The sequence below is a fragment of the Arachis ipaensis genome, chromosome B04, assembly GCF_000816755.2.
Source record: "Arachis ipaensis cultivar K30076 chromosome B04, Araip1.1, whole genome shotgun sequence".
NCBI lineage: Eukaryota > Viridiplantae > Streptophyta > Magnoliopsida > Fabales > Fabaceae > Arachis > Arachis ipaensis.
This window is the reverse complement of record NC_029788.2, coordinates 64,324,160-64,341,695: the sequence shown is the minus strand read 5'-3', so window position 1 is coordinate 64,341,695 and position 17,536 is coordinate 64,324,160. Positions and strand designations below refer to the sequence as shown.

The window sequence follows — 17,536 nt, the reverse complement described above, 5'->3', positions numbered from 1 at the left end:
TTTTATTGTCATTAGCTTGACATCCTTCATCCTCTGATCATGGAAGTTGAGACTTCTGTTGCCTTTGGCTTCCTCCTAAGTGAGGTTTTGCTTTGTGATGCTCATCCTGGATGATTGATTCTTTTCCTTCAGCCCTCTTCTCACCCATTTCTGCGAGGTTCTTAGCCCGTTGCTGCATTTGCCTCTCAATTCTTCTGAGTGAGGTTTCCTAGTTCTGTGTTATCTCCTCTTGGTGCTCCATCATTCTCTCTATTAAGATCTCCAAATTGGTGATCCTATGAAAGTGTTGTGAAATTTGTTGGTTGTGAGGTATCTGGGGTTGGAGGGGTGGGTAGTGTGGTGGTATGTAGTGATTGTTGTTTGTATGGTGGTGTTTTTGCAGGTTTGGGAAGTTAGGGTTGTTATAGTTGAAGTCCCTTTGTTCCTGATGCTGAGATTCCCTCATTCTTAGATAAGAATGTGGTTTCCATGGTGGAAATTGTGTATTCACTGTGGCAGAATGTAGAAAATCAATTTGTCTAGCTATTGACTCCAATTGTTGCTGAGTTTGCTGGTATAGCCGTTTGTTTTGATTCATGATTGCCCTCACTCCTTCAAGATTCATTACTTCCTTTTCTGAAATTGCATTCCGTGGTGTCTCAAATGAGTGTTGGTTATTGACTCTTTTGTCTTTGAACTCTGCAGTTCCTTGGATGGTTGCTGTTGCGTTGAGTAGGCCATCTGAGAAGTAATCCACCGCTCTTTTTGTTTCTGGGGTTAATCCTTCATAGAACGCTTGGAAACCCACTTTGTCACTTGCTTTCTTGTATCTTTCCCATGCTTTGAACAATGGTTCTTCCTCTCCTTGTATGAAAGGATGTATTCCCTCTTTCATCTTGATGTTTTGTTGGGATGAGGAGAATTTGGCTAGAAACTTGGCAACCAAATCATCCCAACTAGTGATACTTCCTTCGGGAAAGGTTTCAAGCCATTGTGTCGCTTCATCCTTTAGTGAGAAAGGAAATAACAAGAGCTTATAGGTATCATGATTTATACTATCGAGATTGACAGCACCACAAGTCCTCAGAAAAAGGGATAGGTGCTATTTAGGATCCTCCAATGGATTTCCACCATAGGAACAATTGTTCTTGATTAGTGTAATGAGTTGCGGCTTCATGTTGTGGTGTTCTTCTTTCTCAGAAACTCCTTCTTCAATGATATCCTTCCCTCTGGCCTCTCTTCTTTCCTGTGACATATAAATTAACAAACAGAACACACAGTGGTATTCTTGAAAATTGAGTGTAGTCAGTTGAGACAAAACTTCAAACAGTTAGTGTGTTAGTCAAAAATTAGAGAAACAGAAAATAAAAATGCTAGATCTAGATCACCACCTCACTTAATCATTATCAATCTAATCAATCCCCGGCAACGGCGCCAAAAACTTGATGTGCGGAAAACGATCCAACACGAAACTAACCGGCAAGTGCACCGGGTCGCATCAAGTAATAATAACTCACGGGAGTGAGGTCGATCCCACAGGGATTGAAGGGTTGAGCAATTTTAGTTTAGTGGTTGATTTAGTCAAGCGAATCAAGATTTGGTTGAGAGATTTGTGATTTGCAGAATTTAAATTGCATGGAAAATAAAGGGAATGGGTAATTTGCATGAAATTAAAGAGAACTGGAATTTAAAGTGCTAAATCTTAAAGGGCAAGAAATTAAATGGCAGAAACTTAGAATGCAAGAAATGTAAATTGTAGAATCTTAAAGTGCAAGAAATGTAAATGGCTTGAATTGTAAAGGGAATTGGGAATTAGATTTGCAGAAATTAAACAACGAAGAGTAAAATTCAACACACAGAAGAGTAGAAGATGCCTTAGGTTGAATCGGATCTAAAACAGAAATATAAAAGAGCTTGAAAAGCAGTAAACAGAGAAATTGAGAATGGGAATCCAGATCTCAGGACTCAAGAGACTAGATAACCAAGTCTAGATCTCAATGCCTTCCTAGATCCAACAAGAGCAATTGGAAAGGAAATGTAAATTGCAGAGAAAGTAGAAGAAGAAGTAATTAACAGAAACTGAAATTTAATTGTGCAGTAAGTAAACAGAGAGATCTCAGGATGAGATTGAAACAGAATTCCTTCAATTCTCCAACCCAAGATCAAAGCAAATGTAATTGAAATTGAAAGCAAGAAAACTAAGAGGAAGGGAATTCAATTCTCCTTCCCCGAGACTTAGAAACTCAAAATTACTCAACACCAAAAGCTCTCCGAAAACTACCTACGAAAACTAAAGGAAAGCTCTTCCAAAAACTTAAATCCGAAGCTATTTATACACTTTCTTCAAATGGTCTTCAAGCTTTGAATTGGGCCTTTGCTCTTGATGGAATTGGGTTGATAGAGGCCTTGGTTGATTGCTCTTGGAGTTGGAGAGAGAACCGAAGTGAACCGGGTTGGGAATAATAAAAGCTTGAGTAAAAGTTTGAGTAAAAGTTTGAGGCAAACTTTTACTCAAACTTTTTACACCAGCTGCCCCATTCTTGCTGCTACCAACGTTTGAGCTAAAGTTTGGGGTCAAACTTTTGCTCAAACGTTGGCCCCCTTATGTACACTCATGGCGCCAACGTTTGCCAAAAAGTTTGAGTCAAACGTTGGCGCAAGCTTTTGTCCTCCAGGGTATTGATTTGTGATGCCAACGTTTGCCAAAAAGTTTGAGGCAAACTTTTGCTCAAGCTTTTTGTTCCCTGGGGTGTTTTCACTTATTCCGAAAGTTTGAGCTTAAGTTTGAGGCAAACTTTTGCTCAAACTTTTTGTTCTCTCTTGCTCCTAGCCATTCCTTCTTGCTTCAACATTTCTCCAAGCTTTCTTCACCTATCATTAATCAACCAAACACATCAAAGCTATGCTCAAAATCATGAGATTGTCATTCTTTCATAATATGTGGCAACTATAGCATAAATCCTCATGAAATTGCATTAATTTATCTATGGTTGATTAAATCAAAGGAAACATGAAAATCTACCCGATTGGCTTGCTTGTGGCTCAAGAAAGTGCATAATTCAATTGAAAACAAAAGAAAAAGGCTAGTGAAACTAGGCTAAGATGACTTGTCATCACCTGCAACATTCCAAAGGTGCATGCTCTCCATTTTTTCGGACATGGTTGAGAAGTTCATAGAAGTATTCATGGATGACTGATGCACGAAAAATTGTCTCTCAACAATTTTCCTTGGCAAGTATATCGAATTGTCGTCAAGTAAAAACTCACAATAGAGTGAGGTCGAATCCCACAGGGATTGATTGGTCAATCAACTTTAATTAGAGGAATGTTCTAGTTGAGCTAAGCAGAATTTGATGTGAGAGTTTCAGGAAATTAAATGGCGGAAAGTAAATAGCAAAAAATGTAAATGCTGGAAATAAAGAGCTGAATATAAATGACGGAAAGTAAATTGCAGAATCTTAAATGGGGAATGGGGAATTTAGCATGAAATTAAATTGCAGAAATTAAAGAGAATGGGTAAGATCAGAAATGGGGGATTCATTGGGCTTAAGAGATGTTGTATTCTCCGGATCAAGTTTATTTTCATCTCTTCCTCAATCAATGCATTCATTGATCTCCTTGGCAATCTTAAGTGATTGAATTCCAATTCCTTGGTAATTCAATCTCTCAAATCTTGATCAATAGCCAATTCCTTGGTCCAATTGCTCATGAGAAGAGATGAAGTATGGTCACTGATTATACCACATGTATTTCCAACTCAAAGTGTTGGTAGGATTATATGTCACAATATGCATCCAAACCCCAATTTGGTCCAACATGAGAAAGTATTTTTAGCATGATCTCTTCATTCCTCTTCCAAGGTTCTTAAGAGATCCAAGTATGAATAGCTTCTTTTCCAAGATAACTACCTAATTGGATGAAGATTGAAAGCTTTCTAGTAAAATCAAGAGAAAATAAAGAAGAAGAATAATAAAAACTATTATTGATCGATCAAATTACAACAGAGCTCCCTAACCCAATGAAAAAGGTTTAGTTGTTCATGGCTCTGGGAATGGAAAACAAAGATGGAGAATGCATTCTGAAATTAAAACTAGAAGTTGCAGAGAAAGTAAAATTATACAGAGAGTAGTTCTCTCAATCCAAAAGCTCCTTCTCTAGTTCAAAACTACTCCTATTTATACTACTCTTCTGATCTTCTAGTTGGCTCTTCAAGTCTTGGATATGGGCCTTTGGATCTTGAGTTGAAGCAGTTATCATCTTTAGTGGGCTCAGGGCCACTTGTAGAGAAAGTGTGCAGTAGACATGGACTTTAGCTTAGGGCGTTAGTGGTGTTAACGTTAAGTGAAAATATGGGGTTGAGAACGTTAGTGACAATCACCTTTTTCACTAACGTTCCTAACCCAAAATGGTCCATGTTAACTTGAGTGTCACTAACCTTGGCATTATCTTCCTCTTCCACGTTAGAGTTCACGTTAACTGAGTTAACGTGACTCTTAACGTGGCCAATTGCCCTTTTGGAGCGTTAGTGGCACTCACTTTTACCACTAACTCTTGGAGCTTCCTTTTCCTCCACGTTAACTACCACATTAATGTATTTAATGTGGTAATTAACGTGGGCTATGATGGCTTCGAAGACGTTATTGGCGATCACTTTTCTCATTAACGTTGCAAGCTAGCTCCCATTCCACGTTAGTGGTCACGTTAGTTAGACTAACGTGGCTACTAACGTGGCTTTTCCTTGCTTCCTTTGTCCTGAAATCAAGCAAATAAAGTGAGTCAAAGCTCTAATCCAAGTTATGAGTCATGCATCATCCAATTTGTCATTAAATTCATGCATAATTCTCATGAAATCATATAAAATTCACAATGTTTGCTTGAATCAAGATGTGAATGAAATTCTACCCAAAACTTGCTTATTTCCTAAGAAAATGCATGAAACTACCCTAAAACAGTAAAGAAAAGGTCAGTGAAACTGGCCGAAATGCCCTGTCATCAACGACTTTTCTGTGTTTGGAAACTCATACTTTGATTGCCTATGCCATCTTGCTCTTGTTCTAAAAAGGTGCCAAGAAACCAACCTGGTTTTGAACTGGGAGAAGTGCCACTCTATGGTAACTGAAGGGGTAGTTCTTGGTAACAAGATTTCAAAAAATGGCATAGAAGTAAACAAGGCAAAGGTGGAAGTAATTGAGAAATTACCTCCACCATGCAATGTCAAGGCAATCAGGAGTTTTTTGGGACACGCTGGATTCTATAGGAGGTTTATCAAAGATTTTTCAAAGATTGCAAAACCCCTTAGTAACCTACTTGTCTCAAATACTCCCTTTGTTTTTGATAAAGAGTGCATGGTAGCCTTTAATGAGCTTAAGAAGAGACTCTCATCTGCACCTATTATAGCACTACCAAGCTGGGATCTTCCTTTTGAATTAATGTGTGATGCATCTGATTTTGCTGTTGGTGCTGTTCTAGGACAGAGGAAAGACAAGCTAGTACATGTTATTTACTATGCTAGCAATGTCCTTAATGACAATCAAAGGGACTACACCACCATGGAGAAAGAACTTTAGGTCATAGTCTTTGCTTTTGATAAGTTTAGATCATATCTTATTGGCTCTAAAGTAATTGTATTCACTGATCATGCAGCACTCAAATACTTGCTTACCAAACAAGAATCTAAGCCCAGATTAATAAGATGGATTCTGCTGCTCCAAGAATTTGACATTAAAATTAAAGATAGGAGCGGAGCAGAGAACAAAGTAGCTGACCATCTCTCAAGGATTCCACAAGAAGAAGAAGAGACACACCAAGTTGCAGTAAATGAAAGCTTCCGTGATGAGCAATTGATGATGATTCGAGTAGCCCCTTGGTTTGCAAACATAGCTAACTTCAAAGCCATTGGGGAATTACCAACCAACATCAACAAACACATGAGAAGAAAGATAGTCAAGGATGCCAAACACTACATCTGGGATGACCCCTATTTGGTCAAAAGGTGTGCTGATGGGATCTTGAGAAGGTGTATATCTCATGAAGAAGGTCAGGAAGTGTTGTGGTAGTGCCATGGATCCGAATATGGAGGCCACTTCAGTGGAGAAAGAACAGCAGCAAAAGTGCTTCAATCCAGATTTTACTAGCCAACAATGTTCAAGGATGCGAAGGAATTGGTGTCAAGATGTGATGAGTGCCAAAGAGCTGGTAATCTAACCAAGAGAAATGAGATACCACAGCAATTCATATTAGAGCTAGAACTATTTGATGTATGGGGATTGATTTTATGGGACCCTTCCCAACCTCCTACTCAAAGAGTTACATATTGGTGGCTGTGGACTATGTCTCAAGATGGGTAGAAGCCATAGCCACTACAACAAATGACAACAAAGTTGTGATAAGCTTCTTGAGACGGAACATTTTCAGCATGTTTGGAGTTTCTAGAGCTCTCATCAGTGATGGAGGAACACACTTCTGCAACAAATAACTTGAGACACTCCTTCTCAGGTATAGAGTCAAGCACACGGTGGCAACTCCATACCACCCACAGACCAACGGGCAAGCTGAAATTTTCAACAGAGAGCTAAAACGAATCCTTGAAAAAATTGTTGGAAGCTCAAGAAAGGATTGGTCTAAGAAGCTGGATGATGCATTATGGGCCTACAGGACAACCTACAAGACACCCATTGGGATGTCTCCATACTAACTGGTATATGACAAGGCTTGTCACTTACCAGTTGAACTTGAGCATAGAGCTTTTTAGGCTCTAAAAATGCTAAACTATGATAAGCAAGCTGCTGGAGAAAGAAGATTGTTGCAACTCAATGAGCTGGAGGAATTTAGAAATCAAGCATATGAGAATGCAAAAATCTACAAAGAAAACACAAAAAGGTGGCATGATCAAAAGATAGCAAGAAAGGATTTCACTGAAGGACAAAAAGTGCTGCTGTACAATTCAAGGCTCAAGTTCTTCCCTGGGAAACTTAAGTCTTGATGGTCAGGACCATTCACCATACTCAAGGTGTTTCCCTAAGGTCATGTAGAGCTCATGGAGGACAAGACTCAGAGAACTTTTACTGTCAATGGCCATAAACTCAAACACTACTTGGGAAGCTCCTTAGAGGAGCAGAGAGTGAGCTACAAGCTCAACTAAAGATGGAGGAATGTCAAGCTAGTGACAATAAAGAAGCGCTAGTTGGGAGGCACCCCAACACTTTATCCTTTTTGATTTATTGCTTTTCTTAGAAGTAGTTTAAAATTCATTGCGTTAGATAGTTCAAGTTTCAGTCTCACATTTGTGTTACATTACCAATTAGAACTAGATTGCAATAGTAGGTTAGGAAGTTTAATACTAGTTTTGGTAGTTAGAATACTCTTACACTCTTTTTTTTCTTTTTATTCTGGAATTGCAACTTGATGAATGCATTACTAATGATGAGTAAATGGGCTGAGAACTAGCTAAAATGCTAAGTTTGGTGTGGCCACTCACCCACTTAATCTAGGCTTACAACCATTCTAATAGCTTAATTTTGCAGAGTAAGCCCAGAGATTAAGTTTGGTGTGGCCACCACCAAGGATCACCTAGCAAGCCCAAGTTTACCTAATTTGAAAGCGCTTAATGTTTTGGGTAAGAGCATGAACGTGGTTTAATGTGTTCAGAGGAGGTTAGAATCAAAAGAAAATGAAAAGATTGGAGTTATTTCATCCTTATGAACACATTAAATACACAATGATGGATCCAATTTATTAAGATGATAAAGGATTAAGTTTGTTGTCCCAAGGGACACCCATCAGTTGCAATCTGAATTACTCATGATAAGAAGGAAAGTGAAGGATTCTTTTGTCTTTACTAATGGGTTTCAGTTTCAATTTCAGGAGAAAGATGGGACCACATGGTAAGTAACTCACAAAACAAGGAAGTCAAAGTGTACTTACACTTTGGAAGTCAACACATGCAGAAGGCACAGTGAGATAAGAGTTGGCGCCTCTTCCCACGCTAGGCGCCACTCCCCAAGTGGGAAAACATTTAACCCTTTTTATTTCCCACCATTCAAGTCACACCCTTCACACCTTATAAAAGCCTCACACTCCCAACTCTTCTCCCACTCTAAACCCCTGATCACACACGACGAGAATCTATACACCCTTCTTCTCCCCTTCTCTTTTTGTCTTCTACTACCTCTCTTCCCCTACTTCTTTTCCCTTTTTCTTGATTGGGACAATCAAGTCCTAAGTTTGGTGTTGGAGCAAAACCTTGTTTTGCTTACCTCTCTTGCAACCTTCCCCAAATTTTTTTTACAACCTCAAACACACTCTCTCAACCTAATGGCACCACCAAAAAGCTCAGCCTGAAAGAAAACTAAAACCAAGGAACTAACCTCTGGATCCTCAAGCTCTTTCAACGAATACAAGTTTCTCTCCGCATTTAACCATAATCAATTCTATGGTTGGGTGAGTGAGAGGGAGATCATTCCATAAGTTGGGTTCCAATTAGGGAGGAATGAGCATCCTGAAATCAACATTGAGATCAACAGTAGGGGCTGGTCACCCCTATGCAACCCACCAAGGAAGGTAGTAGAGAGCATGGTGAGGGAGTTTTATGCTAACGCTGTGCCTCAACCAGGACAACACTATGGCTACATTAGCTATGTGAGGGGGAAGTCCATTGACTATAGTCCCTCCAGCATAGAGAGGATGCTAATGGTGAACAGGACAAGCTCCACCCAGAGCTTTGAAGAACGAATGAAGCAACAAGACCCTTGAATTGATGAAATCCTGAACGAGATTTGTGTGCTGAATGTGCAATGGATCAAGGACAAGGATGGGATACCCAACCAATTGAGAAGAAGGGATCTGAGCCACCAAGCTAGAGGGTGGCTGGAATTTGTAAGGAGGTCCCTAATCCCCACATCTAATACTTCAGAGGTGACCAAGGAGAGAGCTGTGCTCATATACAGCATCATGAAAGGTGAGAATGTCAATGTGGGGGAGATGATTGCCAACAACATCAACAATGTGCTGAAAAGCACTAGTGACAACACAAGGTTGGCATTCCCCAGTATCATACAGAGGTTATGTGATGAAGCTGGAGTTGAAAAGATCATTGATGAGGTGATGGTGAAGCAAGACAAATTCATAACTTCCAAGAAGATGGCTGATGAGCGGATAATTTATACGCTTTTTGGCATTGTTTTTACATAGTTTTTAGTATGATTTTGTTAGTTTTTAATATATTTTTATTAGTTTTTAAATAAAAATCACATTTTTAGACTTTACTATGAGTTTGTGTGTTTTTCTGTGATTTCAGGTAATTTCTGGTTGAAATTGAGGGACTTGAGCAAAAATCAGATTCAGAGGCTGAAGAAGGACTGCAAATGCTGTTGGATTCTGACCTCCCTGCATTCAAAGTGGATTTTCTGGAGCTACAGGACTCCAAATGGGGCGCTCTCAATTGCATTGGAAAGTAGACATCCAGGGCTTCCCAGCAAACTGGCATTTAATGCCAGCTCTCTGCCCTATTCTGGAGTTAAACGCCAGAAACAGGTTACAAACTGGCGTTTAACTCCAAAAAGAGTCTCTGCATATGAAAGCTTAATACTCAGCCCAAGCATACACTAAGTGGGCCCGGAAGTAGATTTCTACATCATTTACTTATCTCTGTAAACCCTAGTAACTAGTTTAGCATAAATAGAACTTTTTACTATTGTATTAGATCCCCCTTTTCCCGATATTCGAATTCATATGCCATTTGGGGAGGCTGGACATTCGGCCATGCCTAGACCTTGTTCTTATGTATTTTCCACCGTAGAGTTTGTACACACTATAGATTAAGGTGTGGAGCTCTGCTGTTCCCCATGAATTAATGCAAAGTACTATTATTTTTCTATTCAACTCAAGCCTATTTCTTCTCTAAGATATTCATTCGCACACAAGAACATGATAAATGTGATGATTATGTGACACTCATCACCATTCTCACCTATGAACGCGTGCCTGACAACCACTTCCATTTTAAATGCAAACAAGCTTGAATGTGTATCTCTTAGCCTCCTGATCTACGATCAGAGTCTTCGTGGTATAGGCTAGAATTATTGGCGGCCTTTCTTGAGATCCGGAAAGTCTAAACCTTGTCTGTGGTATTCCGAGTAGGATCTGGGAAGGGATGGCTGTGACGAGCTTCAAACTCGCGAGTGCTGGGCGTAGTGACAGACGTAAAAGGATTACTGAATCCTATTCCAGCAGGATCGAGAACCGACAGATGATTAGCCGTGCGGTGACAGCACATTTTGGACCATTTTCACCGAGAGGACGGGATGTAGCCATTGACAACGGTGATGCCCAACATACAGCTTGCCATGGAAAGGAGTATGAAGGATTGGATGAAAGCAGTAGGAAAGCGGAGATTCAGAAGGAACTAAGCATCTCTATATGCTTATCTGAAATTCTCACCAATGAATTACATAAGTATCTCTATCTTTATTTTACATTTTATTTATCTTTTAATTATTAAAACTCTATAACCATTTGAATCCGCCTGACTAAGATTTACAAGGTGACCATAGCTTGCTTCAAGCCGACAATCTATGTGGGATCGACCCTTACTCATGTAAGGTTTATTACTTGGACGACCCAGTGCACTTGCTGGTTAGTTGTGCGAGATTGTGAAGAAGAACTAAGATTATGAATGTGCGTATTAAGTTTTTAGCGCCGTTACCAAGGAATGAATGATCACGATTTCGTGCACCAAGTTTTTGGCGCCGTTGTCGGGGATTGCTCGAGTTTGGACAACTGACGGTTCATCTTGTTGCTCAAATTAGGTAATTTTATTTTAATTTTAAGCTTTTTGTTTTTATTATTTTATTTTCGAAAAATATTCAAAAAAAATTAATAAAATCTTAAAAACCAAAAATATTATGTTTCTTGTTTGAGTCTTGTGTCAATCTTTAAGTTTGGTGTCAATTGCATCTTTTTAATTTTTCTTAAAATTTTCGAAAATTCATGCATGTGTTCTTCATGATATTCAAGTTGTTCTTGATGATTTTCTATGTTTGATCTTTAATTTTTCTTGTTTTGTGTCTTTTCTTGTTTCTCATATGCATTTTCAATTTGTTAGTGTCTAAAGTTTGAAAAATTCTATGTTTGGTGTCTTGCATGTTTTTCTATTCTTAAAAATTTTCAAAAATAAGTTCTTGGTGTTCATCTTGACATTTATAGTTTTCTTGCATGCATCATTTGTTTTAATCCGAAATTTTCATGCATTGAGTCTTTTTGATGTTTTTCTCTCTCATCATTAAAATTCAAAAATAAAAAAAATATCTTTCCCTTATTTCACTCATAATTTTCGAAAATTTGGTTTGACTTAGTCAAAAAGTTTTTAAAATTTAATTGTTTCTTATGAGTCAAGTCAAATTTTCAATTTAAAAATTCTATCTTTATCAAATGTTTTCCAAAAATCAAATCTTTTTCATTTTTCTTTTATGATTTTCGAAACTTTCAAAATGATTTTCAAAAATCTTTTTCTTATTTTTGTTTCATATTTTCGAAATTAATGCCAACTGTAACGACCCAATTTCTGGTACATCATGATCATAGTAGAAACTGAGCGCTACCAACTTGTCTTCCTAATTATTATCTATTAATTATTATATAAGCCTGATCCATTGTTAAAAACGTAGTTATTTTGTGAGGTACTTTTTTTTTTAAACATTTGGATTAACAAATAGTATCATTCATAATCAATTCACAACTGATAATATATAAAACAATTATAAACAACCACACATAAATACATCACAAGCAGTTGACAATATTCGGTGATCCAGCCTTTATTAGAGTATAGACTTTTAGTTAGAACACCCCTAGATATAGCTAAATAATAACTATATACATATATATACATACAATATTCCAGGTCCTGACCTGTTCAAGAAGTCCCTAAGTTGGCACCCAGGCTAGCCTAGACTCTATACTCACCTAGTCCCTCTAAACTACTAAAGCGAGGGAAAGTATGTTCTAAGTCTTCAAAACTCAAGTCAGGTGGAATGTCATCAAAAGATGGAACATTACTACCACTACAAGAAAATAAGCTTTCTGTCCCGCTTTAAAAGCGTACCGAAAAGTGCAAAAAAGCACGCCAATAGTTTTTCGCCACGCTTTTTGAGCTATCGGCACGCTTTTAAAAGGGTCACATCTGCCAGCGTGCCGGTTGCTCTACCGCCACGCTTTTATGGATCTATCGGCACACTTTCTTTTTTGGCATGTTTTCATCTCTTGCCACGCTTTAAAAGCGTGACCATATATATAACCCTATAGATACGCTTTAAAAGCGTACCGAAAAGTGTAGATATCGCCACGCTTTTGAAGTGTGCCCAGATTGTTTGTTTTGGCTACCCTTCTAAAGCGTGCCTGTAGGGTTAGATATGGCTACGCTTTTAAAGCATGCCAATAGAAAAAGCTTTGATAGTGCGAATCATAAATATAATAAAAAGAGATATATAAATTACATATAATAATTATGAACTACTAACCAACTAATTGGTGATCGTACTGTTGCCCCATGCTTAGCTTGCATGTCAATTAACAAATACAAAAGATGACAATTTTTACTATACATTAATAACCATCTTTCTTGTATGTAACATAGTTGAGTTACATTTTCACACTACTCCAAAATAAAATAAAGGAAAGATGAACAAAAACACTTCTGCAGCTCAGAGTGTATATATAAACTATAAAGCTTGAGAATGATGAGAAGTTAGGTGAATAGTTGATACCATCTACTGTGTGCTCCTGCTGCATCTTCAGTGATATATTTGCTTTTCTTTCACTTGTCTTTACTCAAGCATATATATAGGACCTGCTGTATGGCCTTTTTTTATGCTTTTTTGCAATGCAATTGAATGTGTTCAGTGATCATATCATGTATGCATGCATGGGGCCTCTTCTTTGTCTTGATGCCAAAGAGTAAAAGTTATGTTCCACCTTCAAAATTTTTCTGACTTTACCTTCATCACTGCACAATATAAATTCAGTCTTTTTTTATTACCAAACAAACCTATATAGTATGCAATTTTTATCACAAGACAAATCAAATAGTAATTAGTGACATATATATATATATATGTTAATCCAATTACAAATTCACATTTTATAATGATTAGAATTCAAAAAAGTATAGCATAGAAGTACCTTTTGCCCTTCATGCGATCATGGAAGAATTCACAAGACTACCTTGCGCCAAAGGTAATCACAGTTCCCATTTCACCCACTGATAATGAGAACACTTGCAATCATAACTTAGCACACTGCATGAGATGAGAGTGAGAGTAACATTATTATATATGTATTTTGAATTTATTTAATTTTATTTCTATGGTTTTTATTTATTTTTATTTATATTAGACTTTTTCTCCCAGTAGGAGTCCCTTGCTCTTTCAAAACACATTGTTGCCAAGCAGAGTTATTAATTAAAATGACTTATCACAAGCAGAGTTTCTTGGGGCAAGAACAAATCTAAACATAGAGGGAGAGGAGGGGGTAACTATAACAGAAAAGTGGCATGCCTTCAAATATCCCAAGTAGTATTGTAACTATACATTTTGTTAGTATTTTCCGAGTCAGAATAACAACTACCACAAAGAGCAATGAACTATAACCGTCAATAACACAAACTTAATGACCAAAAATAAAAGATGTACCTAGAAGTTTTAATATAGAATACCCAATCAGCATAACCAAGTGAGCAGAGAACAATAGCGATAATGAGATAGCAGAGTTCAAAGGCTACCTTTCAAAAACTAATCCCTCCAAGACATGACAACACCAGTTTGAATTTGAGACCAGCACCAGGTAATAATCCTTGATAGGACACCTTGCATTATGAAGTGGAAAGCGTTCATCATATAAGGAGTTGGGAACTTCCCCATATCAGCTCCTAATAGAGTTTTATTTTAACTGTTCAAATTAGTAGAAAAATAAGAAAATGCAAACCGTAAATAACCTTACATAGTGTATCTATGGATGTGATGACCACTTGTATCGAGAAGAAACTTATAGGGTCAAAACCAGGGTCTTCGTCCACAAGATCATTCCTTGCATTTCCTAATTCCCGATTCAAATGGACTTCTTCGTCCTCATCACACCAGCGTGAAAATGAAGGCTCTCTACCAAAGACAGAACCTACTCTTCCACTGTTGCCACCAGTGATCCTAGCAAAATTGCCCTTGTCAGAATCCAATTCACTATGTACCATTTCTTTCTGTATGTCAAATTATTGCCATTTATATACTCCACGACAAATCCAGCATACTCTTTGACCAAAACCAGCTACTTAACCTCACTTGCGTGCATAACAAAGAGGCTGCCTTTCTAGCACAGGACCTGGTTTCATAATCAAAATCATCAAATTACGCCTGCATGATGGACTTAAAATAATTGATCAGTAATCAAAGAATAAACAAATTAAACATTGATTGTCATTACATCTTAGAACAATAAGCCAAGATATTTTTAAAAACCAAAAGAAACAATTTCTCCTTGATAGCCACCACCATTTTGCAGTTAGATTAAGCTGAATGTTCATAGGAGATAGGTACATCTTCCCTATTCATCTAAATGAAGCAATAATGATATAAACATTGATTGTTTAGAAATTGAAGATAGCACCAATGGTTGTTATTTTACTGCTTCTCAATATGAGTTTCCTTCAAAATGGTAAAAAGGTTTCAACTTCAGAAATTTTAGAAAATGAGAAATTAAATTTAATAGTTTAATATCTTTAGCAAATAGAAAATAACAAACTGTACCTTCAGTTCAAGTTGCTGTTGATGTTGTTATTGATGTTGTCTTCATGATATATGATTATTATTATTCTTGTGACAAAGAAAAAGCTTTGTTACTATTGGGTTTGGTTCAAAACTTGAGGTTGGTGTAGAAGGTGCTAGAAGAAGACGCTGCCATTGAAGCCATTGTTAGTTGTTACTTGTTATAAGAAAAGAGTTGAGAAAAAGAGAAGAGGAAAAAATGTAGAGAAGTAACTAATAACAGATGACAAGCATAGATATAGAAGCTAAACTTCAAATTTATACCAGCTTTTTCATGATCCCCCAAATCTGAAAGACATTGAGCTACAATATTAATTATTCCTATTCCTTCAAAAATTTCAGCAGCTTGCCTAAGAATTTCGTGCACATCTTCAGGATTCAAATCACGCAAATGGTTTGCAGTTGCCCTAAGACCAGCAGCCTTAGACTTTTTCTCCCAGTAGGAGTCCCCTGCTCTTTCAAAACACATTGTCGCCAAGCAGAGTTATTAATTAAAATGACTTATCACAAGCAGAGTTTCTTGGGGCAAGAACAAATCTAAACACAAAGTTTACTTCATTTAACAAGTTTCAATCCTATTTCATAAAAACATACAACAACTCAGATCTTAAACCACACACATAGCAAAGGAACAATTAACTCAAACTATCAACATCAATCAACAAAAATTAAGCAAAATCAAAACCCTAATCGTGAATGCTTAAATTATGAAAAAATTAACCTACTGATAGTTGATGTAGAAAAACTAGAATAACAGAACAGGCAAAGCAGTAGCAGTTCAGCATCACATAGTAGCAGTTGAGCACTACCACAGCTGCAGCAGAACAGAACCAAATGTCAAGAAATTTAGAACAAAAAATAGAAATTTAGAAAAATCAGAAAAAGTGAAGAACCAAGAAAATCAAAACAAAAAATCAAATTCAAAAACAAATAATTAGATCAAGAAAAATTTTGACCAGATAATTTACCACGGCGCTACGAACACTGAACATGGCTGACGGAGGTACGACGAGTGAAGGAGAGGGAGACGGCGGCACGACGACTTCAGAGAGGGAGACAGAAATACGGCGGGTGCTAAATCATGGTGGGAGGAGCGACGATTGAGGGTTTACGAGAGAGAGAGAGAGAGAGCGTCGACGGAGGGTTTGCGATAGAGAGTGAGCGCCGAGGGAGGCCTTACCAGAGTGAGTCACCGCCGAAGGAGGGATAGGTGTTTACAGGAGAGACGGAAGGAGCGCCGACGCAGGGAACACCAGCAGAGGTGGCACCTACGGAGGGGTTGCTAGAGAAGGTTGGAATGAGGTTGACCAATGAGTGTTATTGGGAGAGAGAGTGAGGGCACCGGCGATGAGCTCTATGTTTGGTGAAGAGCGCCGCCGCTGTTAGGGTGATGAGCTCTGTGACTTTAGGGTTTTCACTTTTCATTTTTCAAAGGCATTGTTTCAAAGAAGATGGTGTGTTTCGAAGAAAGGAAGAAGTGTTGTTAGAAGGATTGGGAAATTTTGGGAGGAGAGGAAATTGGAGTCAAAACGGCGTAGTTTGGGAGGGGGTTTCTCAAAAAAAAAATTAAAAAACTATGTTAAAAGGGGAGGGAACTCTATTGGCACGTTTTTGTATGGTGCCAGATTAAATACAAGATAGCCACGCTTTTTAAGCGTGCCGATTTTCCTCTATGGGCACGCTTTTTAAGCGTGAAAAAAAAAGGGTGGCCAAATTTTTAATTAGTGGGCACCCTCGTAAAAGCGTGCCGATTTTTCTCTATCGCCACGCTTTTCAAGCGTGGCAGTAAAAAAGTGTGGCCAAATTTTAAGTAAGTGGGCACTCTCGTAAAAGCGTGCCGATTTCCCTCTATCGCCACGCTTTTCACGCGTGGCAAAAAAAAGCATGGCCAAATGACAAATCAGTGGCCACCCTCGCAAAAGCGTGTCCATAGATCACTTTTCGGCACGCTTTAAAAGCGTGGCAAGAAAAAAGGGTGCCGACAGGCCTTTTTTCTTGTAGTGTACTACTCCTCGGCGATCAATATTGCCATATGACGTCTCCCTGGTACCTCATCAAGTAGCCATATAATAAGAGTCTCGCGTACTTGAAAAATCGGGGTTGTTACATTCTACCCTTCTAAAAGAAAATTTTGCCCTCAAAATTTCCGCCACATGCAGAATCCATCTTCAAGCAGTCTATTTCCTTCAAGCCATCCTGACGAAGATATCAGTTCGTTCCTTACAGCATCCAAATCTAACATAGTCATTGCCATGTATATCATAACAGCTATTAGGATAGCTGGTCTCACATCGATTCGTCGTTCGGATCTCGATTAAACCATGCCTATTCACAGTCATTGAGGTCTTATCGGCACCAAACAATCAACATTAAGGTGATCAGTCTTAATATCTCAAGTTAAGTATGAACATTCCCAAAATGAGCACTCATAGACATTCATGCCAAATGTATCTTAAAGATACCCTAACGACATGAGAGACACAGGCAGAGTATGCAATGAAGCATAGTCAGTCCACTCCCCAGGCTCTACCGGGAAAAAACTGCTCTGATACAAAATTGTAATGACCCAATTTCTGGTATGTCATGATCATACTAGAAACTGAGCGCTACCAACTTGTCTTCCTAATTATTATCTATTAATTATTATATGAGCCTGATCCATTGTTAAAAACGTAGTTATTTTGTGAGGTACTTTTTTTTAAAATGTTTGGATTAACAAACAGTATCATTCATAATCAATTCACAAC

The 17,536-nt window shown here is 38.0% G+C and overlaps 1 long non-coding RNA gene across 4 annotated transcripts; it reads right to left on the bottom strand.

The window, feature by feature from the left end:
* On the bottom strand, positions 12,789-16,280 carry LOC107639343. 4 transcript variants are annotated; one of them, XR_002361145.1, is made up of 8 exons: positions 15,758-16,280; positions 15,511-15,603; positions 15,054-15,239; positions 14,772-14,918; positions 13,972-14,346; positions 13,754-13,837; positions 13,156-13,271; positions 12,789-12,979 (listed from the first exon to the last, which is right to left on the bottom strand). It is a non-coding gene; the product is annotated as an uncharacterized LOC107639343 (long non-coding RNA). The 4 variants fall into 4 exon arrangements; XR_001620081.2 differs by having other exon boundaries at positions 15,054-15,244; positions 15,515-15,603; XR_001620080.2 differs by having other exon boundaries at positions 15,515-15,603; positions 15,758-16,279.